At 44.9% G+C, this 27,846-nt stretch overlaps 1 protein-coding gene across 5 annotated transcripts in view; it reads right to left on the minus strand.

Annotated features, from left to right (window-relative positions):
• LOC140479598 (LIM homeobox transcription factor 1-alpha-like) overlaps nucleotides 1–27,846 on the minus strand; it is a 312,251-nt gene that overhangs the window by 183,829 nt on the left and 100,576 nt on the right. The gene's annotated exons all lie outside the window — the stretch shown is intronic.

Below are 27,846 nucleotides of genomic sequence, written 5' to 3' on the forward strand. Positions count from 1 at the left end.
GAGTCAGCAACTGTGTGAAAGAGATGTATTAGCTGGTTATCTGAGTGTCCAATGTGCACGGATACCCGGAAATCTATGCTTGCTTGCAGCTAAATCAGACTGAAAATCCCTACATGGATAGAGTTTCGGTCGAAAAGCACAGCAGGTCAGGCAGCATCCAAGGAGCAGGAGAGAGGACATTTTGGGCATAAGCCCTTCATCAGGTCGGTCAACTACAAGACCAGGGTGCCCTCTTCCTGTTGCTTAAATAGCTCAACATTGGGTGTAGAATGACAAAAGCCAAGGCTTAAAGACCACAAACACTCTGGAGGCCCACTGCTTCAGTTTAACAGCTGGAAACTGGCACTTCCCAATGCTTGTTGAACTACTCCTTCAACTAGCTTCACTACAGCAGGCTATCTGATCATTTCCACACTGCAGTTTATGGGGGCTTCCTGTGCACAAATTCATTGCCACCTTTCCCTACATCTCTACCATCATTCAACTTCAGAAGTATTTCATTGGCTGTAAAGGCTGTGCAAGGCACTACAGAAATGTACATTTGTTTTCTCTTCCCTTCAGTCTATTGGACGGAGAAGGGGAAGACTGCATAGTGTAAGTTTCTAGCTAGCCCATTCAAACTCGCCATAGGACGCTGGCATTATATGCTTGGGACTGACCCTCTTGGCAAATGCACAATATGATGGGTGATAAACAAGGGACAAAAGTTCTGAAGAATTTCTAGGTCAATACTTTCAAATGAAATAATTCAGTTCTACGTCACATACTTTGAACTCCTATCTCCTTATTACTTATTTTAAATGAAAACGTTTTTGGTCAACTTCCCTCTCATTTCACCTCAAGGCCTGTGGACATGAATCCATGGGCTCGACTTGCTATTTTGTGACTTGCAACAACAATGAGTTCCAGTGGGCTGTCACAGTCTGGCCCAAACCTCTTACTCCCCGACACCCAGGTATGAAACAATGATCAGGCTCGTTTGATTTTCTCTCGCACTTACCCAAAGACACTGCAAGATGGCACCCACTGTACTGCTACTGTGGAGTTGGGGTGCATCTTGCAATGAACAGGGCAGGGGTGGAAGTGAGGAATCCTGCCTCTGAATTTGCACTTTGAAATTTCAAAGCCTAAATTTCCTGTTGACAGCTCTCTCGTTAAAAAAAAGGGTGTAAAATCCAGGCTAGGAAACATTTCTTCCTCCTTCTACCCAAAGTTGTTCCAACACCACAGGTCTCCCTTAAATTAAAACTAAAGAGTGAAAATGTTCAAGGGAGGTGCCAGCAACTTGTCAGCAACAAGTATGTGAATGGCTGAATGGAAGGTAGGTGGACAAATGAATGCAGAGGCGGACTAGTTATAAACATAGGAGGTTTGGACTTTGACTGATGTAAAGCCTGTGGAGGTAAGGTGAATGGGCAGACAAGATAAAACCCCAGTGGTAAATGAATCAATGAAGTCTGTGAACAATTACATATAGGATCGCATGCATGTGGTTTACCTGTCACTGTGCAAGTAGACATTACATATAGTATAAAACACGTTGCCACATTCAAATACTTTTAAACCACATTTAACATTGCTCTGCAGCCTTGAATTGTGAATCGCCTTTTATATTTTTTCTTTTTTTAAAAAAACATAACATTAAAATATATTACACTGCCGACCTGATTAACAATTCAAAGCAGCTCATTTTGAATTCAGTGTGTTTAATAATCTCCCTAATTGCTTGAAATCACAACACTTTTATTTATCAAAGTGGAGGGCCAGGGAGTTTACTCAGACAAACCAATAGCCCCGAGGCATCAGGGAGATGAACAAAGACTCGCTTAACTTAATAAAAGCAGGGAAATGGTATTATTGCTGCCTGCATGTGGAGATGTTCCAACACTCCCACCGTCCCCCCCTCCTCCAAATCACTGTAATATTCCTATTGCTGCTCCCTGTGGAGGTACCCAGTGCCTGCCCTGAAGAACAAAGCAATAAAGAGGATGCCCTATGGCCAGCCCAGCTTCAGGCCACTGGCTGTCCTTTTTTTTTGTTTCATTACATGGTGTTGTAGCTGCGAGAGAGAGGCGCCTCTCCCCCAGGACTCTTGGCAAAGGAAAATCAATGATTAAGAAATGAGAGAATGGAGCAATTACTGTCAGGAGTAAGCTGTCAGTGCCGGCTCAAAGGGCAAGTTTCTGACAGCAACAGTCAGCCCCCGCCACTTTCACCACCTCCTCCACCACCGCCACCCTAACTCCCCCGGGTGTATCGCAGCTGATAAGAGGCAAGGTTAGCAGCCAGCCACCGCAATGGGACAGCTTAGCCCGAGTGAAGTGGGAAGTTAGAAGTAACCCTGTCCCCATCTCTCCAACACTCCCACCCTCCCCTTGACTTTCAGTGACTGACTGATCTGACAAAAAAAATAAGAGAAATGTTTTTTGCACCTATTTGGCACCTTCCACAACCCCCCAGAACGCTGCCCAAGCACTTGAGAATCAAATCTGCAACAGTCATGAGAGACATTGGAAACACAGCCAGCCAATTGTGTACACAGCAAGATCCCATGTGTTAACTCTGTTTCTGTCTCCATGGATGCTGCCAGACATGCTGAGTTTCTCCACACTGTTTTTATTTTACATAAGTAGCAACATGATAATGACCATAGAGTCATAGAGATGTACTGCATGGAAACAGACCCTTCGGTCCGACTCGTCCATGCTGACCAGATATCCCAACCCAATCCAGTCCCACCTGCCAGCACCAGGTTTTTTTTAGTGGTTCTGATTAAGAGATAAAAATTGGCCAACACACCAAAAGGATCCACCAACACATTTCTTTGAAATACTGCTATAGCTCCTTTTGCAAAACAAAAAGAGCTGACATTTAAGACTTTGGCTGAAAACAATGGCACTTCAGACATTGCCACAGCACTTTAGCACTGCACTGGAACATTAACTTAGATCAAGTCATGTCCCAGCATATAATGAACTTTCAGTCAATATTTATAATGTAAAACTGAACTCAAACATCTGACAATGATGGCTGCCCAAAGGTCATCTGACTTATTTGGTGGATTGAAATCACTCCTCTGTCTCAAGAGAGAACGGAAAGACACATTCCATATGGATGTGAATTACAAAAGCAATTTGGGTTATTCAAAAACAAAAGTGTTGGCTTGTTTCAAATTCCTACAGCGTTGAACAACAGCATAGGATTCTGGAATCAACATACGCACCACCTTTATTTGTTTTGGACTTGGAAAGGGTCACATGACGATGCAGCCATGCTTTTAGAAACAGAAAAGGCTAGTTTGCAAACAGGGTTTTACCAGAAGGCAGCCACACTAGTTGCAAGTCACCTACACAATAATTGTAACATCTTGAAAAAAGCAGATCGCCATGCAATGAAGTGGACCCACAACCTATTACAACTGCAAGATCATCTGAAAAACCCACATCCCAATAATTTGAATACAAGAATCCTGAGCCTCCTGAGAACCCTTGACTTTAGATAATCCTGTCTTCAATCTCAAAGCATCAAAATCACCTCAGAAAATACTGGCCTTTAGCAAAATGGATTAAAGATCATTACAATCTGTAGCAATATCATATTTCCATCTGAATTTAATCTTTGTGTGGATGAGACCAAAGGCTGCATTACTTTTGGGGTAAAGGGGTAAAATAACCTCCTTTACTTTTGAACTCTCAAAATAATGCTGCTGGAAAATGTAATTGTGTTACACATTCTGAGGATATGAAACAAATACACTTCTCTCATGATAAAGAAAATCTGGTCACAGGCAGTAAGACAGTCTACAATGGTCTTTATGTGGAGATTTATGGACAGAGACTTGAACCCATAACCTTCAGACCGATAGACGAGAAAACCACACACTTAATGTCGACACATTGATTGCATAACTTCAATGAAAAGGTGCACTCATAGATGCATAGAGTTGTACGGCAAGAAACAGACCCCTCGTTCCAACTCGACCATGCCAACCAGATATCCCAAATTAACCTAGTCCAATTTGTCAGCATTAGGCCAATATCCCTATAAACCCTGCCTATTTGTGTACCCATCCAGATGCCTTTTAAATGGTGTCATTGTACCAGCCTCCACCACTTCCTCTGGCAGTTCATTCCACACATGCACCACTGTCTGCGTGCAAAGGTTGCCCCTTAGGTCCCTTTTAAATCTTTCCCCTCTCACCTTAAACCTATGCCCTCTAGTTTTGGACTCTCCCACCCTGGGGAAAAGACCTTGTCTATTTACCCTGTCGATGCCCCTCATACTTTTATAAACTTCTATAAGGTCATGCCTCCATAGAAAACAGCCCCAGCCCCAGTCCAGGCCAGTCTGTTCGGCCTCTCCCTATAGCCCAAACCTTCCAACTCCAACAACATCCTTGCAAATCTTTTCTGAACCCTTTCAAGTTTCGCAACATCTTTCCTAGAACAGGGAGATCATTCTGGACGCTGGAAATAACAGGATTCAGCACTGATACATAATTGGAAGGAGTTGCAGATTCCTGATATGCTTTCGCAATTTGTCACGGCCACACTGGAGAAACACACATGTGGCGTGCTGTAACATTTCTTTAACATTACAAGGCCATGCCAGGATCCTGAGCCAGCTGGAGATACTCATGCTCCAAAACAATCACCCCCTTGGGATAGACACAGTGGATCTGGCAGGGCCAGGCACAGACTATAAAGAGGCTCCATATTATCCCAGGAAGCGGAATTCGTTCCAACACAGATCCCACAGTCACAAGCAAATAACCATTTCTGTGCAAGCCCACACCTGCCCAAGAATTTGAAAGCTGTAATTTAGCAATTTCTCTTTACGAGTGACAGAAAAAAAGCCCCAGTGGTCGGGGAAAGTCCAGGGAGAAACATCTGCTGAACAGTCGGCGCATTGAGCATGTGTGCGACGGTAGCGTGAGGCATTAGAACTGGAGGCCACCAGAGGCTCGGGGTCAGGCTCTGCTAATTCAACGGATACGTAGGCTGCAAAGCGAGCACCCAAAGTGCATTTGGGGAGACCACATTGCAAGCAGCAGCAAGTACATAGATGAGAGGGAGGAGTGGTTGGGCCTTGAGCATTGAGGAGGGTGAACATGCTGTGAACCAACACCCCCCTCAGGTAGTGACTGGGGTGGAGTGCTGCCACCAATCCCCCTTTTTGTACAGGGTCTATTTTGTTTAGAGTGATAGAGAATAAAACACTCAATGAGCGTTAATGGAAAGAGGCGTCCATCTTAACAAGTTGTTTATTGCATAATAGCAATAGGTACAAGTTATACTGGCCAGCTGGACAACACTGGTAACACATCTTTCTCCACTGGGGTCTTGAGCTAGACAGAAAGCAGATATAATATATCATGTGTTTGCATGGAAAGGTTCCATGCCATGAGGATGGTTTGTTGGGAGTCTCTGAGGAAGTGACCCCATCCCTGAATGCTGAAAGAGGGGGTAAGGGAAAGATGTATTTGATCTGTCCTATCCTTGATTCTATGAGAGCCACCTCTCCTGCTCCACCAGTAAAATTAGCGCTGCCACAGGCATCAAAGCTACAATACAAACAGCGGCCATGAATCAGATTAGATCAGATTGCAACACATTCAGAAACACACAACTGCCTTTGAATTCCCCTGCTTGGATCTACATTGGAATCCTGTTACGTGTCGGTGCTTGGACTCTGAAACCAACCTCATGTCTATCCCAAGGGGAAACACAACAATGGGATGAAGCAACTTAATCCCGTTGAAGAGCAGCGTGTCTCAAAATCGACTTTAATTTTGCATGAGCGCCATTTAGAGTCAAGAGAAAAGCTTTAAATCTATCAATGACAAGGCACAGGGCTCTTGATTTGACATTCACATGTGAAAATAAAATCCTACGCAGGTTAAACAGCTGTTAGAATTGCACACTTCTGATAGACTTCTGAAGTTGTTGCATTTCCAAGGTCAAAGGCTCAGCAGGTTATAGGTATCTAAATGTTGTCTGGCTGAAGCAGCTCTCGGGGCGGCACGGTGGCACAGTGGTCAGCATTGCTGCCTCACAGCGCCAGAGACCTGGGTTCAATTCCCGCCTCAGGCGACTGACTGTGTGTGTGGAGTTTGCACGTTCTCCCAGTGTCTGCGTGGGTTTCCTCCGGGTGCTCTGGTTTCCGCCCACAGTCCAAAGATGTGCAGGTCAGGTGAATTGGCCATGCTAAATTGCCCGTAGTGTTAGTTAGGGGTATCGGTGGGTTGCGGGTCGGTATGGACTTGTTGGGCCGAAGGGCCTGTTTCCACACTGCAATCTAATCCTAGATTTTTAAGCAAAGGAACATGAACTTCATTGATGTCTTGAATTCGGATTTGGGAGCGAAATGAATGCGAATTACAAATGGCAGTAAAGAGAAAGGAGGTGATTCAGAATGACAGGACACTGCAATCCAACTTCTGTAGATTAGATTCCCCTACAGTGTGGAAACAGGCCCTTCAGCCCAACCAGTCCACACCGACCCTCCGGAGAGTAACCCACCCAGACCCATTTCCCCTCTGACTAACGCACCTAACACTACGGGCAATTTAGCATGGCCAATTCACCTGACCTGCACATCTTTGGATTGTGGGAGGAAACTGGAGGAAACCCACGCAGACACGGGGAGAATGGGCAAACTCCACACAGACAGTCGCCCGAGGCGGGAATCAGACCCAGGTCCCTGGCGCTGTGAGGCAACAGTGCTAATCATTGAGCCACCGTGCTGCCAAATACAATGTCAAGCAATTCAGAGGCCCTGGCTAATGTTCTGTTAACATGGGTTCACCACGGCAACTGGTAAAATTGAAATTCAGTTAATAACTCTGGAATATAAATCTGGCCCTGAGTAATTGTGGCAATTTTGAACTATCTGTATGTGCCACTCCTTTAGGGACGGAAATCTGCCATCTTTACCTAATGTTACTCCAGACCCAAAGTAATGTGGTTAACCACCTCTGGAACATCCTAACAAACTGTTCAGATCTAAGGCAGTTCAGGATGGGCAACTAAAGTCCACTTCATCAATGGCATCCTCATTCCATGAAGGAATAAACAGAAAAATACACGCAGTGGGAAACTGTTGAGTACAACCAAGGATACTGATCAATGTCCATCAAGTTTCCATCCTGGAGAGGTGACTGCCCTGAAGCTGATCATTATCAACACCATCGTATCCAACACCATGTCATATGGCCCAATGGCCTAGATTCAATCCTTTTTGATTTAAAGGCATGTTCAGAAATTGCAGCGAATTCTTTCCTCAAATAACCCAAGTGGTAAGTTCAGATCATTGTGACTCATTTGCTCAGGGTGAAAGGTCATCAGACATCCATTCAGAAGTCAAGGTACTCAAAATCCTTGGTTGCACATGCTCCTTGCCATTGACGCAATTACTGCACACACCCGGCAGGATAGAAAGCCAAAAATGGGAGCAATGCATGAGACAAAGTGGCAAAACGATGTGGACGACATTTTCAGGAGGTAGACCGGAACCAGGCCAGTGCCAAATTGCAGCCAAAGGTGGCATGAAAGTTTAAAAAGGACAGAAGGAATGTGCATTTATACAGAAACTTTCATAACCTTTGCATGTCCCAGGGGCTTTATGGCCAACCAGAAAAGAATACTTTTGAAGAATTGCTTCAGTTACAATGCAGAGAACAAGCAGCCAATTGGAGTACAGCAAGATCCCACAAATGCCAACCAGGCAAATGACCGAACCGTCTTGCAATTGGTGACGGCAAGATGTACTAAATCGGGCATCCCCTGCTCTTCCCCAAAACCATGGCCTGAGATCTCTAGTGTCCAGCTGAACAGGTAAACAAGATCCCATTTTAGCAGCTCATCTGAAAGTAAGCACTTCCAACAGTGCAGCACTCCGCCTCTGCGGCGCCGAGGTATCAGCCCGGATCTGTGTTCGAGTTGCAGATTTGAACCCACTAATTTTTGATTTAGAGGCTGGGGCACCATCACCGATGCAGGTTCCACATGTGTTAGGCTAGATAAATAGCGACACAGAACAACATGTAGGTAGACAGGCAGATGCAAGAACAGACACTGACACGGTCAAATGCACGAATCGGTAATCAAAACAGACAGACACACTCAGGGATTCTGATAAGCCAACGTTGAGATAATTGGAGAGAATACTCATTAGGTTCTCCGGTACAGGCTCAGTAAATTTATCCAGTCAATAGCTGAGTCACATAGACAAGCAAATAAACAGGTTTGCTGCCCAGTCTGTTCATAGCTGGGGTGCTAGACTTTGATGGGAGGGGATCGTCAGCTCGGATTCCTGCTGCTAATAGTTATTCAATGACCCCTACTAGAGGTGTTTGTTGTGTCAATATCTAGTGAAGGGAGGATGGGGACCACCTGTCATACCTCCTGTGGTCAAATGCTCTACATTCACTGTCAAGACTTATAAATGAGTAATGGTTCCTTGGTGAGGTAACACAGTGCCCCCCCCCCCCCGGCACTATGCACCGTCAAGCGGTGGGGTGTTCGGGACAGAGCATTATAGAGTTCAGAATAGTGGGAAAGTGAGAAAAAAAAATCAGCAGAACAAATTGGTAAGGAAGAAACAGATTTGCCGACAGATATATACACAGCCAGCGAGAGGCATGCACATCCATCCACCCAGATTGAAACATACCACACTGAGTGAGAGAGAAAAAGAGAGAGTGGAAGAAAAGATATTGAAGTACCTAGGGAGATGTACACACACACACACACACACACACGCATATATACCACAACTGCAAACACACTTTGTACACATTACATGTGCACACATAGAAACCACACGTGCATTCAGTGAGATGCACACATACCAGACTCAGAGAGATACACTAACACGCGGACCCAGAGACAGACATGTACGCACCCAGAATCATACACACATACATAGGGATACTCATTAATCCAAAAAGACTGACACATATGCACGGAGAGATGTGAATACATAGCAGCAATAGAGATGCACACATATACAGGCTCATAGACATACAAAGCACCCACGGAGACAGACACACAAACAGGGACATATGCACATATCCAGAGAGAGAAACACATGCACACATAGAGATGCGCACGCTGCTAGTTCTGCAGGTTTACAAGTGCAAAGCTAGCATAAATAGCCACAGACTTCAAAAATAACAGGCTAATAGGCAGCCAGGCATAAACATAGAGAAGAAAAACCAAACAGTCAAATTAGGCAGCCTAAGCTTCACAGATTTACAGACAATTACATTGAGAAAAATTGAAGAAAAGAAAGATGGGATTTAGAGAATTGGAAGTGGAGAGATATCAAGAAAGCTCCTCTGAGTATTAAGCCATTTTTATCCTGTATGTTATGCGTGGTATCATACAAGTATCCAAAAGATTCAACCGGATGAGCATTCTATGCATCTGGCAAGATAGAGAAATATGCTTCATAGGCAAACATATTTATAATCATCCAGACAAATAACAGGAAGTTGCATCAATTGTCTCTATTTAGAAATCTCTAAATAAAATCCATACATATGAGGAATTGTCTAAGTAGATTCTGTCAGAGATGTTACACTCCAGCTTCTTTCAGGACTACATGGATGATCCTGGGCTGACAGACTGACTGAATTACTGTCCAGAGGCTTGTGCTGGATTATTAACCCCCTGCGGCTTTAAGAACTCCAGGGCAGATGATTAAAGCCACTTTAGAAACACATCATCTCGTGTTACACATGCTGGCAGAATCCCAGGGGGCAGGAGATAAACCACTAAATGGCAGGACCCCCTCAACAGGACACGGGCCAGGGCAAGACGTTTTTTTAAACTCGTTGACATGCACTTCCTCCTAAAGCCAGTGGTAGACTCACATTGACTGAGAGATTCCAAAAGGTGCCTCTGATCAAACAAATATAAAGGTGAGCTATCCCTTTTCAAGGAGGTCTCCAGGCAATACACAGGAACCTTGTCCAACCCATTCCATGACACAGATGCTTGTTGGGAAAGTTGCCATTGACAAAGGCATCACACTTGTAAAAGTCGATGAGCAAAACACCTCAATTCTTGTTCCAAACTTCCATTTGTACAAGTTCTGTCCTCACATAGGATCGTTAGATCAGGAAGAGGTCAGTCCAAAATCTGATTAGACCTTCGGTAAGCTGTAACTTAATTACCCTTAACCCTTAATAACTTCACTTAAAAACAACCAACCAATCTCCTGGTGTTCTCTGACGTCACCCTGAACATCCCAGATTGAATGTTAACATTTAATCTCCTGGTTATGGGTTCTCACTACCAGAGGAAATTGATTGTCTCAATCCACCCCCTACAATATTGTTAAAGTTAGCGTACTTATTTTCCTTTGAGAAACAGTACATGGGGATGAAGATAAAGTGGGCACACAGCTTGATCCCAGATTTACAATGAATCGTGAGGCTAACTGGTAGAGACAGATCACACAGGACACTTGCCCCCTACCAAGTGGTCCGGAGTCTGTGTGGGATGAGGCAGGCACTGAGGAAGCAAATGTGGCTGTAGTAACGACTCTGTTTCAGGACATGGTTGAAGAGCTTCAGGGCAGAGGAAATGACCTGGGAGTTGCAGTGGGAGATGGGCAAGTAGAGATTGGATCTAACTAATAATGGATCAAACTCAGTCAGCTCAACGTTCTCTCCCATTTATGCTCAGAGAGAGATACTGCATTCTGCAGCCATTTCCTCTGGGATGGGCACAGATTGGCTGGGCAGTGTGGGTCTCCTGCATTTGGTTGCATGTCACTGTGCTTTGGTGCTTCATATCCTACCCAACACTAGCCATCCTGCCACCGCAGAATACCTCAAGGGATTGTTAGCGATGTGTTTCCCTGCTGGGTTTACCCAGCAGGAATCTCATGGCTCAAGTTCTTTTGCTTAGCCTTGATGAAAACTGCAAGTCACATTATAGGGCAAGGCTTCCAGGAAGGAAAGTGCTGTTGCTTAAAGATTCTTGCAGAAAGTAAGTAGAGAGTGAGTCGCTCTTTCAGAGAGCCAGTAAAGACCAGATGGACAAACAGCCTCCATCAGTGCTCCTTCTATAATCCCAGCATTTTCAAAGACCAAGATACCTAATGTGAAACATGATTGGTGGTCATCCAAAACTCAGACGAATGTCACAAATGGAGTGGAAGTGTGCACATGTGCACAACACACACACACACACACACACACACATACTCCACAAAGGTGTCTGCTATAATCATGTGAGTGGACTTCCAGAACCCTCCCCATCATCGATATCAGTGAACAACTGACACCCAGGTACCTCTTGATGGGTCCATAACGTTCACTATTGTGGTATAATCTACCAGAAGAGTGATAATCTCCAAGAGAAAACCTGAGACAAGTTAGACCCATCCTCCAACAAAATCAGTTAATGATATTCACTGTAGACAACTACCTATCTGCAATGCAAACCTTGCTTTAAAGGCAGCTGCCTCTGCCTCCCCAACTCCCCCCACCTGCCTGAAGGTGACCTTCTCTCCATCGTACGGTCAGAGTGGGACTGTTTGCCAATAATTGCACAACATTCAGCACCATTCATGAACCCTCAGATCCTGAAGCATTCCACGTTCAAATGCAACAAAATCTGGATGACATCTAGACTGCGGCTGACAAGTGTTAAATACCATTAACATCACACAAATTCTAGGCAATGGCCATCTCCAATAAGAGTCAATCTAACCAGCTCCCCTCAATTTTCTGTGGTTACCATCACTGAATTCTCCAGTATCAACATCCTTGGGCTAACCATTGACCAGGAACTCAACTGGACTTGTCACATAAACACTGGGGCTTACAAGAGCAGATTAGAGACTAGGAATACAGTGGGGAGTAATTTACCTCCTGATTCCCCAAAGCCTGTCCATTATCCATAAGGCACAAGCCATGAATGTGATGGAATGCTCCCACCTGCCTGAATAAATGCAGCTCCAGCAACATTCAAGAAGCTTGACACCATCCAGGGCAAATTAGCACCACATCCACAAGCATCCAATCGGACAGAGCATTGAGTGTTGGAGTTGGGAGGTCATGTTGCGGCTGCACAGGACATTGATTTGAACACTTTGGAATATTGTGTGGAATTCTGGTCTCCTTCCTATCGGAAGGATGTTGTCAAACTTGAAAGGGTTCAGAAAAGATTGACAAGGATGTTGCCAGGGTTGGAGGATTTGAGCTACAGGGAGAGGCTGAACAGGCTGGGGCTGTTTTCCCTGGAGTCTCAGAGGCTGAGGGGTGACCTTATAGAGGTTTATAAAATCATGAGGGACATAGATAGGGTAAATAGACAAGGTCTTTTCCGGGGTGGGGGAGTCCAGAACTAGAGGGCATAGGTATAGGGTGAGAGGGGAAGATTTAAAAGGGACCTAAGAGGCAACTTTTTCATGCAGAGGGTGGTGCGTGTGTCGAAGAAGCTTCCAGAGGAAGTGATGGAGGCTGGTACAATTACAACATTTAAAAGGCATCTGGATGGGTATGTGAATAGGAAGGGTTTGGAGGGGTCTGAGCCAAGTGCTGGCAAATGGGATTAGATTAGGTTATGGTATATGGTCAGTATGGATGGGTTGGACTGAAGAGTCTGTATCCATGCTGTACATCTCTATGATTCTATGACTCATCCATTCCCTGCACCATCGATGCTCAGTAGCAGCAGTGTCTTCCATCCAAAAGATAGACTGCAGAGAGTCATCAAAGATCCTTATACAGCACCTTTGAAACCCATGATCACTTCCATCTTGAAGGATAGGGGCAGCAGATACGTGAGAACACTACCACCTGCAAGTTCACCCACCAAGCCACTCACCATCCTGACTTATACCACTGGTAACAGACGTGTGACAGGTACCAATTAACAGACCAGAACTAATGGTCCCTGAACAGATTGTGGTGCATTAACCCTGACTGTTCCTTCAGTATCGCTGGGTCAAAACCGTGGAATTCCCTCCCCAAGGTCATTGTGGGTCAACCTATAGTACTTGGACTACAGTGGTTCAGCTCATCACCACCTTCTGAAGGACAAATAGGGACGGGACAGCCAGTGGTGCCCACGTCCCACAAATGCATAAGGAAAAGGCTTGGTCACATGACTCCCATGGGAACGTCAAGGTTGAACCTGCAAGACGTACTCTTCTGCTGCCTCTTACAACCTGAAAGTATCGAACCCAGCTGCTTTGTGAAGACAGGATTTTGAAAGAGCAGGCAGTTTAAAGGTCAGCACCGCTCCACTTAACATCTCCTGAATATCGAAATCCATAATTCCAACCTGCAAAGAAAAAGTCTCCGGCCTGTAAAACAGACAATAGTCTGCATCAAAGAGTGCATGAAACAAACCCTAGTTCTGGTTTTTAAATTTACCACAGTGTTGTTGTGGACTTTGCAACGTTAGAGACAAAAACAAGAGCAGGGGAAAATACATTCCCAATATTTAAAAAAGGGGAAAAAAATCAAAATCACAACCCGCGTATTGATCAATAGTGAAAATAGAGAGAGAATTTTGTTTTAAAGCGAGCAACCTATTTGTGACAGTGAGGGTTAATGCATCACAATCAGCTCAGAAACCATTGGTGCTAGAAAAGGTTCTGTTAATGGTTACCTGTCACACATCTGTTTACAGCAGCTCAACTCCCTCTACACCCTTGCTTCAGTCGATTTTCATCGTGCTTTAATCCCTACAGTCACATCTAGCTCGGCACGTGCTTTCTTGTGAGACCAAAGAGAGAGGAGCAATGTGTGTCAGGGCCAAAATCAGATTGCACAACCGTTTCTAAGGCCAGGCTGAACCAACCTCAACCCTCTGAAATAGGATTGCACGTTCGAGTGTCGTTTGGCAGCCATTTACCCGAGTGTTTGTCCAAGAGACCCAAATCCCATTCAGAGTAGTTGAACACATTGCTTCGGCTGACAGTACAGAAAGGAATGCTGAACTGTTGGGAAGGAAACACAGCAGCTTCCTGGCAAAAATTTAAATCAGATTCTGTCCACCAGCTCAGAGGATGGAAGAGGTCCCATGACAACCTTTGGAAAAGAGTGACAGAAATTCTCCCTTGTGTCAAAGCCAATATTTCAGTTATCAACCAACACCGCTCAAAGCTGCAGGGAATCTGCTTATTATTTGCTTGTGGCTGTTTTAGGGCATTTGTTATGCACAAAATGGCTGCTGCCTTTCCTGACACAGAGATATCGCCATTTCATTGGCTGTTCAGTAATATGAGAGCATCGGGCTTTCATAGGAGCTGAAGAAATGCAAATTTATCTCTAATTTGTCCCGTGCGAGAAGGTAAAAGACTTTCATTGCTGTTACTGCGAAAAGTAACCACAGCTCCCTGTTTATAAATGTCATGATTTGGAGATGCTGGTGTTGGACTGGGGTGTACAAAGTTAAAAATCAAACAACACCAGGTTATAGTCCAACAGGTTTATTTGGTAGTGCTGGCTTTCAGAGCGCTGCTCCTTCCTCAGGTGGTTGTCTGAACTGACAATATAACCTGGTTTATAAAAGTGTTTGTGATTTTAGCCACGCCAGACATCAAACACTTGTCTAACAGCTGTAGGGCTAAGTTGGCTACAAAACATGTGAGATAGACCATGGGTATGAAAAGTGCATTATAAATGCACAATCTTACTTTTTTCTCCTGCTCCTGCACTGTTCCCTTTGATGTCCTTCAAGAGTCTATCCTAGGTCCCTCCCATTTCTCTCCTTGGCCCCTCCCATTTCTCACCTACATGTTGACCTTCAATGATATGGTCCAAAGGTTCCCTGTTTCACATGTTTGTTGAATGCACCCAACTCAACCTCACCACTGCCTCTCCCAAATCCTCCACTATTGCTAAATGATCAGACAGCTCATCTAACATCCAGTCTGGGAGGAGCATAAATCTCCTCCGTATATGTATTTGAAAGACTGGCATCATTAGCTTCAACTCCTGCTCCAAACACTGAACCCCAGTCACTGACTCCATCTCTCTCCCTCTCTCCCTGGTGTCAGTTGAAGACATAACCTGTTCATTTGCAATCCCGGTGCCCAGGACAGGAGCTTCCCCAACTGCAGGTTCACATTAAACCACAATCTGCCTGAGCTCTAGCAGTGCAAGGGCAGGTGGCAAACTAGGGATGGCACAAAGAAACATTGTGACTCACCCTAACCTCCTTCCAAGTTTCCGATACCCCTCCTGTTCCCATGTTTAAGCACTGTAAACGAGGGAAACAAAAACAAACCCATAGTGATTGTAATGAGGTTGGCCAAGAAGACCTCATGGCATATGAGTTCCCTGATTGATCTAGCCTCATTTTCCAGCATTTGACCCATCTCTTTCTCAACCCTTCCTATGCAGATACTCAACCAAATGCCTTCTCAATGTTGTAATCATACCCACCTCTGTAATTCCTCTGCTAGCTCATTCCATGCATGCAGCACCCTCTGCAGGAACAAATTGCCCTTTATGTCCCTTTTAAATCTTTCCCCTTTCACCTTACATTTATACCCTCTAATTTCCAACTCTGCATTAGAAAGATCAAAAGTGAAGGCAAGATTCAGGGCGCATTTGGCTGAATGTGTTCTCCCATCTTGAGTGATGTATCTGCCAGTAAATGCCAACGATAAGAGAGAAAATAGCTGGGGCCTTAACAGATATCTTTGTAGCATCCTTGAAGATGGGTGAGGTTCTGGAGGACTGGAGAATTGCTAATGTTGTCCACTTGTTTAAGAAGGGTAGCAGAGATACTCCAGGTAATTGTAGACGTCAGTGGTAGGGAAACTGCTGGAGTAGATACTGAGGGATAGGATCTATTCCATTTGGAAGAAAATGGGCTTATTAGTGATGGGCAACACAGTTATGTGCAGGAAAGGTCACGTCTTGCCAACTCAATACAATTCTTTGAGGAAGTGACAAAGTTGATTGATGAAGGAAGGGCTATAAATGTCATAATACATGAACTTCAATAAGGCATTTGATAAGGTTCCCCATGGTAGGCTGATGGAGAAAGCAAAGTCGCATGAGGTCCAGGGTGTACTAGCCAGATAGATAGAGAACTGGCTGGGCAGCAGGAGACAAAAAGGAGTAATGGAAAGGAGTTACTCAAAATGGGGAACAGTGACCAGTGGTGTTCCACAGGGATCCATGCTGGGGCCACTGTGTTTGTGATATACTTAAATGATCTGGAAGAAGATATAAGTAGTTTCATTTGCAAGTTTGCAGATGACACCAAGATTGGTGGAGAAGCAGATAGTGAAGGGGACTGCCAGAGAATGCATCAGAATACAGATAGATTGGAGAGTTGGGCAAAGAAATGTCAGATGGAGTTCAGTGCAGGCAAATGTGAGATGATGCATTTTGGAAGATCCAATTCTAGAGCAAACATTATGGTAAATGGAAAAGCCCTGAGGAAAATTGACGTACAGGCAGATCTGGATGTTCAGGTCCATTGTACCCTGAAGGTGGCAATGCAGGTCAATAGAGTAGTCAAAAAGGTATACGGCATGTTTTCCTGCATTGACTGGGATATTGAGTTGGCAGATCATGTTACAGTTGTGTAAGACTTCGGTTTGGTCACATTTGGAATACTGCATACAGGTCTGGTCGCCACATTACCAAAAGGATGTGAATGCTTTGGAGAGGATGCAGAGGAGGTTCACTAGAATTGCCTGGTATGGAGGGCGCTAGCTATGATGAGAGATTGAGTAGGTTAGGATTATTTTCATGAGAAAAATGGAGACTGAGGAGGGACTTGATTGAGGTCTTCAAAATCATGAGAGGTATAGACAGGGTGGATAGCAAGAAGCTTTTCCCCGGGTGGGGGACTCAATTACTAGGGGTCATGAGTTCAAGGTGAGAGGGGAAATGTTTAAGGGAAATATCTGTGGAAAGTTCTTTATACAGAGGGTGGTGGGTGCCTGGAAATTGTTGCCATTGGAGGTGGTAGAGGCAGGCACGATAGCACGATTTAAGCTGCATCTAGGAGAAAATGAGGACTGCAGATGCTGGAGATCAGAGCTGAAAAATGTGTTGCTGGAAAAGTGCAGCAGGTCAGGCAGCATCTAAGGAGCAGCAGAATTGACGTTTTGGGCAGAAGCCCTTCTTCAGGAATGAGGAAGGTGTGCCGAGCAGGTACACACATAAAAGGTAGGGAGGAGGGAGTTGGGGGAGGGGCGTTGGGAATGCGATAGGTGGAAGGAGGTTAAGGTGAGGGTGATAGGGCGGAGAGGAGGTGGGGTGGAGAGGTCAGGAAGAAAATTGCAGGTCAAGAAAGCAGTGCTGAGTCCAAGGGTTGGGACTGAGATAAGGTGGGGGGAGGGGAAATGAGGAAACTGGAGAAATCTGTATTCATCCCTTGTAGTAGGAGGCCACATCGGGTAGCAGCAGATGCAGTAAATGATGTGTGTGGAGGTGCAGGCCACCAGGACAGAACCCCACTGGTCCTAACCTATCACCCCACCAACCTCCAGATACATCGTATCATCCGTCGTCATTTCCGCCACCTCCAAACAGACCCCGCCAACAAGGATATATTTCCCTGGCCTCCCCTACCTGGAAAGACCACTCCCTCCGTGACTCCCTCGTCAGGTCCACACCCCCCCCACCAACCCAACCTCCACTCCCGGCACCTTCCCCTGCAACCGCAAGAAATGCAAAACTTGCGCCCACACCTCCCCCCCCCTCACTTCCCTCCAAGGCCCCAAGGGATCCTTCCATATCCATCAAAAATTCACCTGCAACTCCACACACATCATTTACTGCATCCGCTGCACCCGATGTGGCCTCCTATACATTGGGGAGACAGGCCGCCTACTTGCAGAACATTTCAGAGAACACCTCTGGGACACCTGCACCAACCAACCCAAACGCCCCGTGGTTCAACACTTCAACTCCCCCTCCCACTCCGCCAAGGACATGCAGGTCCTTGGCCTTCTCCATCGCCAGACCATGGCAACATGACGCCTGGAGGAACAGCGCCTCATCTTCCGCCTCGGAACCCTCCAACTACAAGGGATGAAACCACAAGTTTTCTCCAGCTTCCTCATTTCCCCTCCCCCCACCTTATCTCAGTCCTGACCCTCAGACTCAGCACTGCCTTCTTGACCTGCAATCTTCTTCCCGACCTCTCCACCCCACCCCTTCTCCGGCCTATCACCCTCACCTTAACCTCCTTCCACCTATCGCATTCCCAACACCCCTCCCCCAAGTCCCTCCTCCCTACCTTTTATGTCTGTACCTGCTCGGCACACCTTCCTCATTCCTGAAGAAGGGCTTATGCCCGAAACGTCGATTCTCCTGCTCCTTGGATGCTGCCTGACCTGCTGCGCTTTTCCAGCAACACATTTTTAAGCTGCATCTGAGCAGATACCTGAATGGGCAGGGAGCAGAGGGATACAGATCCTTAGAAAAGAGGAGGCAGGTTTAGATAGAGGATCTGAATCGGCACAGGCTTGGAGGGCCGAAGGGCCTGTTCCTGTGCTGTAATGGTCTTTGTTCTTTGTTCTGCAGAGACCATCTCTGTAACTTCAAGCAGTATTAGCTTAATTTACTGCAAGCTCGAAAATGAATTTTGATGCTCGGATTCTAAATAATTCATCAGCTGTGCTTGTGCAAGCATCAGCCAGGTGAAAGAGGAATGGTGATGGAGGGGTGGGGGTGGTGGGGGGAGGGGGGGGAGCGGGCGGAAGCTAAGCACAGAAGGGTTTATGCACGCTAAGATTTCCTTTAAAAGCCTTTAATGGGACAAAGAGAAATGAAGAAGAGAGGCAGGTGATCTCTTGGGACTCCCTCATAACACCACAAACAGATTGTAAAATATTAGATTGTCCATTCAATTACACCCATTGAGCAGGTTACATACCTTGGAAAGGTGAAAGCAGGTCTTGATGAGCTGAAAGATCTTTTCTTATTTCATGTGCTTTTTTTTAGTCAGCTTGGAATATCATCAATCAAGTATAAAAAAAAGTTATGCCCGAAGAAGATCCACACTGAAGTGCAAAGAGTGTAGAGGGACTTAGACTCAAGTATCATTATTTAAGGAATAGGAGAAGCTAACAAGGCGGCTGGAGGGAATATGATTGGATTAGTGAGTGTCCATAGGTCTGAGCACTGCAGATTCATTCCGCCAAAGGGTGTTGGAAGAACCAACACACTTTATTTGGGGGGCACGGTGGCTCTGTGGTTAGCACTGCTGCCTCACAGCACCAGGGACCCAGGTTCGATTTCAGCCTCGGGTGACTGTCTGAGTGGAGTTTGCACATGCTCGCTGTATCTGCGTGGGTTTCCTCTGAGTGCTCCGGTTTCCTCCCACAGTCCAAAGATGTGCAAGTCAGGTGAATTGGCCATACTAAATTGCCCATAGTGTTAGGTGCATTAGTCAGAGAGAAATGGGTCTGGGTGGGTTACTCTTCGGAGGGCCAGTGTGGACTGGTTGAGCCAAAGGGCCTATTTCCACACTGTAGGGAATCTAATCTAATCTAAAAATAAAAAGTTGTCAGCAAATAGTTACATAAGACCATACAGCTTTGTGGGAAGTTGCATTTTAATGCTATTTTGTGGGGCATGATGTGGCGTTGGATTATTGAAGAAGTAAAAAACAGTCCAGCAACAGGATTTGGATTGGTTGTCAGTGGCGGTTTGTCACCAAACTGAGAAGAGAATCAGTTAGAACTACATTCTTCAAGACTGGCAAAAAGCAAAATCACTCTCTTCTTCTCCCTTTAAGTGGAGAAATAGTAACGTTCAAAGACTGTACATCAATAAAACTTCTAACTCAAGCCAAGACCTAGGTCCAACTGACCGGCTACCAAATAAAAGATGACCACAGCCAACAATAATGTGATATCATTAAAAAATTATTGTGAGAAAGTTGCTTCATTTTGCCTTTTGGTTGGACATCGATTGGCAGACTTTATTTCTCTTTTGCTTATACATTTTCTGCTCACAATATTTTTAAAAAGACTTTGTTTTGTTGGGCTCAACCATCCGATTTATGAATGAATGTCTGAGTGTTGGATTTAAAGGGGGCATTGGTTAAGTTTTCTTATTAATAATAAATCAACTGTTTTTTTTTGCCACATGTTAGAGGATAAGTTTGTTCTAAGATTTACATTATCTTTGAATTTCGTGCTCATTGATGAAATCTGGCGTGAGTTTCTTTGAATTTAGATAGTGGTCACAGATAGGCAGTAACCATCCTCCAGATTAAATTGGCCATTTTTCACACATTTGAAAACTCATTGAATAATGAGGCTTAATTTCCCTCCGGGGTCACAACAGTGTGAAATTGAGTGAAGGATGAACAGATCTCGAGAAATACTCTCTGTAGATGTCCACCAGGAGGCATGGGGTGTCACCTAACCTGCATTACACATGCCTTGTCCTCTGGTAGACCAGCTCAAGATTTAAACCAAATGGAAATGAACCCCATTGCTTCCCGTTCTGGATGAAAGGGATGAAAACTATTCTAGCCTAAGGGAGGCTGGTGTTCCCTGCTAAACATTGAAGTTTATTAATTCAGCTTTTTGTGATTTAAAGATTAAGCACTTCAACGAGCTTGCAAAGGCACAATGGGCCAAATGGTCTCCCACCTTCGCAATAAGATGCAATGATTATGACCTGGTCTCTGGAGCATTGAACATAATATGGTGACTTAATGCCAATTAGTGTTGATAAAGCATCTTTACCACCGACAGACAGGAGATGTTTACTGATGAATCTAACTTACTGTAAATTCCTGAAGTAACCTGTTCCACCATCTAATCAGTTGGTCTTTGCAAGGGTGGCATAGTGGCTCAGTGGTTAGCATGTTGCCTCACAATGTTGGGGGACCTGGGTTTGATTCCAGCCTCAGGTGACTGGCTGTGTGGAGCCCGTGTCTGCGTGAGTTTCCTCCCACAGTCCAAAGATGTGCAGGTTAGGTGAATTGCCCATAGCGGTCAGGGATGCCTAGATTACTGCATTAGTCAGGGGTGAGTATAAGATAGTAGGGCAATAGGTCTGGGTGGGTTACTCTTTGGAGGTTTGCTGTTGGGCTCAAGGGCCTGTTTCCACACTGTAGGAGCTCTAAATAAAATCAATGTAATCCTGGATGAGCTGACATTACACTGAATCAGGAGAGGCTTTGGGTTCACATTCTTTCTATTTGATGCTGTCCTCGACAGCTGAACAGATTTAAAACCTTTTTTATTACACTCTTTCCTCCTCAAATTAAAGGCAGCCAAAGTAAACATTAAGTACTTCAAACCTTGCAACAGCACAGGTTAGATAGAAAGAAAAGTTTCCTCTGTGTTGGACCATCATTAAAAAAAAGAGCAGGTACAAGAGAGGATTAATTATGAAGTAAAGTGCCCTGCACACCGTACCCAAACACTCCTAGGACAGGTACCACATGAGGTTAGATATTGAGTAAAGCTTACGCTATACTGTCCCCATCAAATACTCCCAGGACAGAGACTGCATGAGGTTAGATACAGCGTAAATGTCTCTCTACACTGTTCCCATCAAATATCTCCAGGACAGAGACAGCAGGGGTGGGGGAGGGGGTGGGGGGGGGCGGGAGGGGGGGGGGGGGGTTAGGTACAGTGTAAAGGTCTCTCGACACTGTTCCCACCAAAAAACCCCAGGACAGAGACAGCATGGGGTTACATGGGGTTAGATACAGAGTAATACTTCCCTGACACTGTAACATCCAACATTCCCAGGACAGGTACAGTTTGGGGGAGAAACCAAAGTCAGAAACCTCAGTAAAATGTGCTTCAATATGGAAGCCTCAGCTGGATTTATCGAGAACCAGAGGCAGCCACTATGCCAAAACCAGCTCATGGAAAAAATGATTCAATTGATCCCATTCTCTTTTTGTACTTATGCCTGCAAAATGCTCTCCTTTTCGGGTACAGCTGCAATTCCCTTTGGAAAGTTATTCCTAAATCGGCTTTCCCCATTCCTTCAGGCAGCCCATCGCAGATCACAGTCCAGTGCAGAATAAAAATTCTCAGTTCTGTCTGGTTCTTTGGCAAATTACCGCGTTACTCCATGTGCTTCAGCTACTGACTCTTCTGTCACTAAAAACAGCTTCGCCTCATTAACTCCATCAAGACTCCCATGAGTTGGAACATCCATTAAAGTTCTCCCTTAACCTCGTCTGCTCTCGGGAAAACAATCCTGCTTCAACAGCCTCACCACATAATTCCCTTGCTCCTGGTAACATTCTAAGTAAATCTCCTCTGCATTTTCTACAAGGGCCTTGATGTTCAAAAATATGCTGAAGAAGGTTTTCAAGCAGAGAAGAAAACATTAGTATTTGCTCCTGGAATCCTTCGAGGTCTAAGAAAAGCAAAGAGAGAATCACACAAGGAAAGCAGCACTTACGTGGACACTGGTGGCTTTTTTGTATGTTGAGCTTTCAATACTGTTGTAATAATCACAAGATTTATCATGGTGTCAAGTGCATAGCAGGATAGAACATAAGAACTCATCAGGCATTTAACCCAAGTTTAATTTTCTGGTGCAATTGTTTTTCCCTGTTAAACTCTCTAATCATTCAAAAGATCTGGTTGGATGGAAAGTAGCCGCAGACATTAAATAATTGAAATTTTCCTGAGATGCCTGGTAATCCAAGAGCCATTGAGTGAGCATAAGCTGCTGTGCCGCAGTAAAGGGATTTGTTCCACTAGTTACTCATGAAAGAACAGAGACCTCAAACAGCTGGACAAGATAAATACACCACCAAAGGAGGGCTCGGGAGTCAAAGACAGGGCAGCAGCTGAGAAGGAACCTTGTCAGGACTGTCTCACAAAATAAAGCCCGAGGTCTTGCAAACCAGGCCCGAGTTTTTAAGCTCTCCCCGGGATACCACTGACCCTGGTCGGGGCCAAGTGAAAGCAAGTTCCCACTGAACTAACATCAGCTTCAGGCACCGACGCACAATTGATTATCTTGAAGGAAGCCAAAGAGTTTGAGAGAAGAATTACTGGGAGTTTATATGAGTACAGGTGGCGATACAGTATAGATTGAATACAGAGCCTTTGTCTCACCCATCATTTTCACTGGAATCCAGATTGGATTTTATCAATGTTTCAGGGGTAGCAAGCACTATGTTCAAGTGAGATCATAGAGTCATAGAGGTTTACAGCATGGAAGCAGACCCTTCAGCCCAACTTGTCCATGCAGCCCAGTTTTCACAATTAAACTAGTTCCATTTGCCTGTGTTTGGTCCATATCCCTCCATACCTATCCCATCCATGTATCTGTCTAAATGCTTCTTAAATGAAAAAATTGTACTCACCTCCATCACTATCAACTGCAGTCTATTCCAGGCTGTCACCACCCTTGGTGTGAAAAAAGATTGCCCCTCTGGACTCTTTTCTATCTCTTCCTTCTCACCTTAAACCTTATGCACTCTAGTTTTAGACTCCCCTACTGTGGGGAAAAGCTGTTGGCTATCTATCTTATCTATGTCTCTTATGGTTAGCACTGCTGCCTCACAGCACCAGAGACCTGGGTTCAATTCCCGTCTCGGGCAACTGACTGTGTGGAGTTTGCACGTTCTCCCCGTGTCTGCGTGGGTTTCCTCCGGGTGCTCCGGTTTCCTCCCACAGTCCAAAGATGTACAGATTAGGTGAATTGGCCATATTAAATTGCCCACAGTGTTAGGTGAAGGGGTAAATGTAGGGGAATGGGTCTGGGTGGGTTGCTCTTCGGAGGGTTGGTGTGGACTTGTTGGGCTGAAGGGCCTGTTTCCACACTGTAGGGAATCTAATCCAATATAATAAGGTCACCTCAGTCTCTTATGCTCCAGGGAGAGAGGTCCCAGCTGAGGGTTGTGCGTGTATGGAATGAGCTGCCAGAGGATGTGGTGGAGGCTGGTACAAATGCAATATTTAAAAGGCATCTGGATGGGTGTATGAATAGGAAGGGTTTGGAGGGATCTGGGCTGGGTGCTGGCAGGTGGGACTAGATTGGGTTGGGATATCTGGTCGGCATGGACGGGTTAGACCAAAGGGTCTATTTCCGTGCTGTACATCTCTATGACTCTATCCAACCCCTCCTTATAACTCAAACTTTCCAGTCCAGGCAGCATCCTAATAAATCTTTTCTGCAACTCTTTCTAGTTTAACACTATTAGTTCTATAGTAGGATGACCAGAACTGCACACGGTACTACAAATGTGGCTTCACCATCTTGTACAGCTGCAACAAGATGTCCCAACTCCTATAGATGCTGAACTCAACTTTGTTCGGAAGAGGAACTCTAATTGCTGAATATTATATTTCTGCTGAATATATCAAATTTTGTTTTGCTCTGCACTCTACAACACATTCATTGTTGACATTGTCAGGGCCTCCAGGATGTCTGAAACCCCACCTCCGTCATGTGAGGAGGCTGGTACATACCTTAGCTCAATCTCACAGCTGCAAGGCTTTGATGCACACAGAAGAAATTATGAATTTTCACAAAGCCAACAGACTTTTTCCTTAAATCATCAGCCGTCTTCAAAAACCAAGGTTTGGACTTCAGTCACTTAATAGCAGAGGTTCCAATGAGGAAGGAGGGGAGAAGAGGAGAGTTTCCCACCTTGGCTCAAGAAAAGAGAAAGATGTGACTCAAAGTGGATTACTGCTTGCGTTGGCTGCACAGTGACAGTTATGAGTAGGGCAATAGAACAATGCAAACACACAGGAACGATTGAGAGAAGAGGCCACCTTAAGATCAGAATTAGATAAATATTGAAGAAAAGAAAATGATTTCTACAACTTGTCCCATCCTGTACAGCACGTTATTATATTAGCATGCCAGTACCTCACACAGAGACATGGAAAAATGACTGATGGACTGGGGCGCATTCCCATCACTATATTGTTGATCTAGTGCAAATACAGTGGTGTTACTGAAGTTTTCTGGAAGACTGTCCCTCACTGACTATTTTTGTGGCTATTTTTTGCAGTCCATTCTAGGCTTGGCAACAGTTTCAAGGGTAAGAGCAGTGATTTAGTACCTTTTAAATCTTTTTTTTCCGTGAACTCAGACACAACAGGCGTCACTTGTTCTGCACAAGAGAGCATCATATTCACACCTGACCCTATCCTTTCCCATTTCCCTCATGCATGTACATTCCAATTGGAATGCCAGAGGAATGGAGAATTGCAATTGAGATTGTTTAAGGAAAGATGCCAGGATAAATCCTGCAATTACAGCCCAGTCAATTTAATCTCAATAACAGAGGAATCTTTCAGCAATGATACGTTAGATCAAAATTAATAGTCACTTGGCATATGGAGGCTAATTAAAGGAAGCCAACAAAGATATTTTAAAGAGATAATTGTTTTTTTTAAACATGAAGTTTTTAAGAACAGAGAGTAAGAGAGAAGGTTGATGACAGCAATGCAGTTGGCATGGTATATGCAGACTTCCAAAAAGTGCTTAAATAAGTATCTTACAACAGACTTGTGTGCAATGTTGGAGCTCGTAGAATAAAGTGAAGAGGAAATAAAATCAGTTGAGTGGGAAAAACAGAAAATGGTGGTTGTCAGACTGGAGCAAGGATACCTCGGCATTAGTATTAGGACCGTTGCTCTTCTAGATCTGCATTAGGCTCAAGTGAGCAGGCGACAAGTTCAGGATTTTCAGGTAGAGTCAAATTTCAAAATTTGCAGAAGTTGGAAGGATTATGAACTGTGAGGATTAAACTTTAATATGGCATCAGGAGGTTGGTAGAATGAGTGGACAACAGGCATATGAAATCTAATGCAGAGAAGTGTGAATGATTAACTTTGGCAGGAAGAACACAGACAACAAAGGTCACAATTCCAGAGGGAGCATAGGAACAGAGGGACATGTGCATAAATTACTGAAGGTGACAGGACATGTTGAAAGTGCAGCTGAACAAAACCGGTAAGGAGTCCTGGGCTTTATAAGGAGGAACAAGCAGTTATCGTAAACCTGCAATTCACTGATTCAGCCTCAAATGGAGGACTGACTTTTGTTCTGGGCTCCACAACTGATGAAGGCACTGAAGGCCCTGGAGAGAGTGCAGAAAAGGCTCACAGGAAAGATTCCGGGGATGAAGAACATCGGGTTACATGACAGATTCGAGAAATCCTCCCCCTTGGGAGGAGGAGATTGAGAAGGAATGCAACTCTTTTCCTACTGATGGGAGAATCGCCAACAACAGGATATTGGTGTCAAATGGCTGTCAAAAGAAACAATGGCAATGCGAGGAGAAACCTCTTTATCCAGTGGGCGGCACAGTGTCACAGTGGTTAGCACTGCTGCCTCACAGCGCCAGAGACCTGGGTTCAATTCCCGCCTCAGGTAACTGACTGTGTGGAGTTTGCACATTCTCCCCGTGTCTGCGTGGGTTTCCTCCGGGTGCTCCGGTTTCCTCCCACAGTCCAAAGATGTGCAGGTCAGATGAATTGGCCATGCTAAGTTGCCCGTAGTGTTAGGTGAAGGGGTAAATATAGGGGTATGGATGGGTTGCGCTTCGGCGGGTCGGTGTGGACTTGTTGGGCCAAAGGGCCTGTTTCCACACTGTAAGTAATCTAATCTAAAAAAAAATGTGCACCGTTCTGAGAATGTGGTGAAAGCAGATTCAATAATGCCTTTCAAAAGGGAACAGGATTTACAATCTAAAATGGAAAATGTGCAGAGCCTATGTGGAAGTGATAAGGCTGTGGGACTAGATGCATTGTTCTTGCAGACAACTGCCACAGATATGTCAGGCTGAGTGGCATCCTTTAGAGCTGTAAGCATTCTATGATTCTATATTAGTGGCAAAGTTTACCTGCTAGTTTTTAATAACTCACTTTCTCCGCAGTAACAACATCCAACTGCAGCTTCCATCGGTCAATAATTCACAATATGTCATACTTTGGTATAATTTCAAGACCACTCCCTCCAGCCTGAGAGCCAGCTCCAAATTAGAACATGCACAGCAAGCTCCCGACAAATCATGTGCAGGCACAAACCAGTTTTGCTGACTCAGCCAACCGAACAACGCAACTCCCATTTACAAGTTGGCCTATAAATTACCCAAGGTGGACTGAATACCAGGCAAGGTAAAGGTTTAACACAAGTTGAATTTATTGCATAGAAATATAGTCATTTAGTGTGGTTAAAGTAATTAGTAATGCAATTTATTCCCAATCACCTCGACATTAGATTAGAGGTCCTTTGGGGTTGAAACAGGCCCTTCAGCCCAACAAGCCCACACCAACCCTCTGAAGAGTAACCCACCCTCCTCTGACTAATACACCAAACGCTATTTAGTATGGCCAATTCACCTGACCTGCACACCTTTGGATTGTGGGAGGAAACCCAAGCAAACTCCATACAAACAACCACCCGAGGCTGGAATCGAACCCGGGTCCCTGGTGCAGTGAGACAGCAGTGCTAACCATTATGCCACCCCCAATGCTCATGGAGCTCTCTTGAACTAGTGCAATGATACTTCCTAACAATGCTTAGACCACAGTGTTGATCTCCAAACTCCAGTCGCTCTCCCTCTGCAAAATTCAGGCTTCATGGAAAAAAATATATTTTGTCAATATAGCTACATAGTGTCATTAGTCTGGAGATTGCCATCAGAATCAGGGGCAGGACAGTCGTATGCCATCATGAGAAACAGAGACAAAACTCGAAGACACAGCCATCAGATCAGGGACAGGACAGTCGTACATCACCATGAGACACAGAGACTACACTCTCAGACACAACCATCAGATTCAGGAGCAGGACTGTCTCAGACTTGAAGGGTCATCATTAACCAGACATGTAAACTGTTTTTCTCCACAGAAATGTGATATTTTTACATTTCAGATTTCCAGCATCTG

This window comes from Chiloscyllium punctatum, chromosome 7 (assembly GCF_047496795.1).
Source record: "Chiloscyllium punctatum isolate Juve2018m chromosome 7, sChiPun1.3, whole genome shotgun sequence".
In the NCBI taxonomy this organism is placed as follows: domain Eukaryota; kingdom Metazoa; phylum Chordata; class Chondrichthyes; order Orectolobiformes; family Hemiscylliidae; genus Chiloscyllium; species Chiloscyllium punctatum.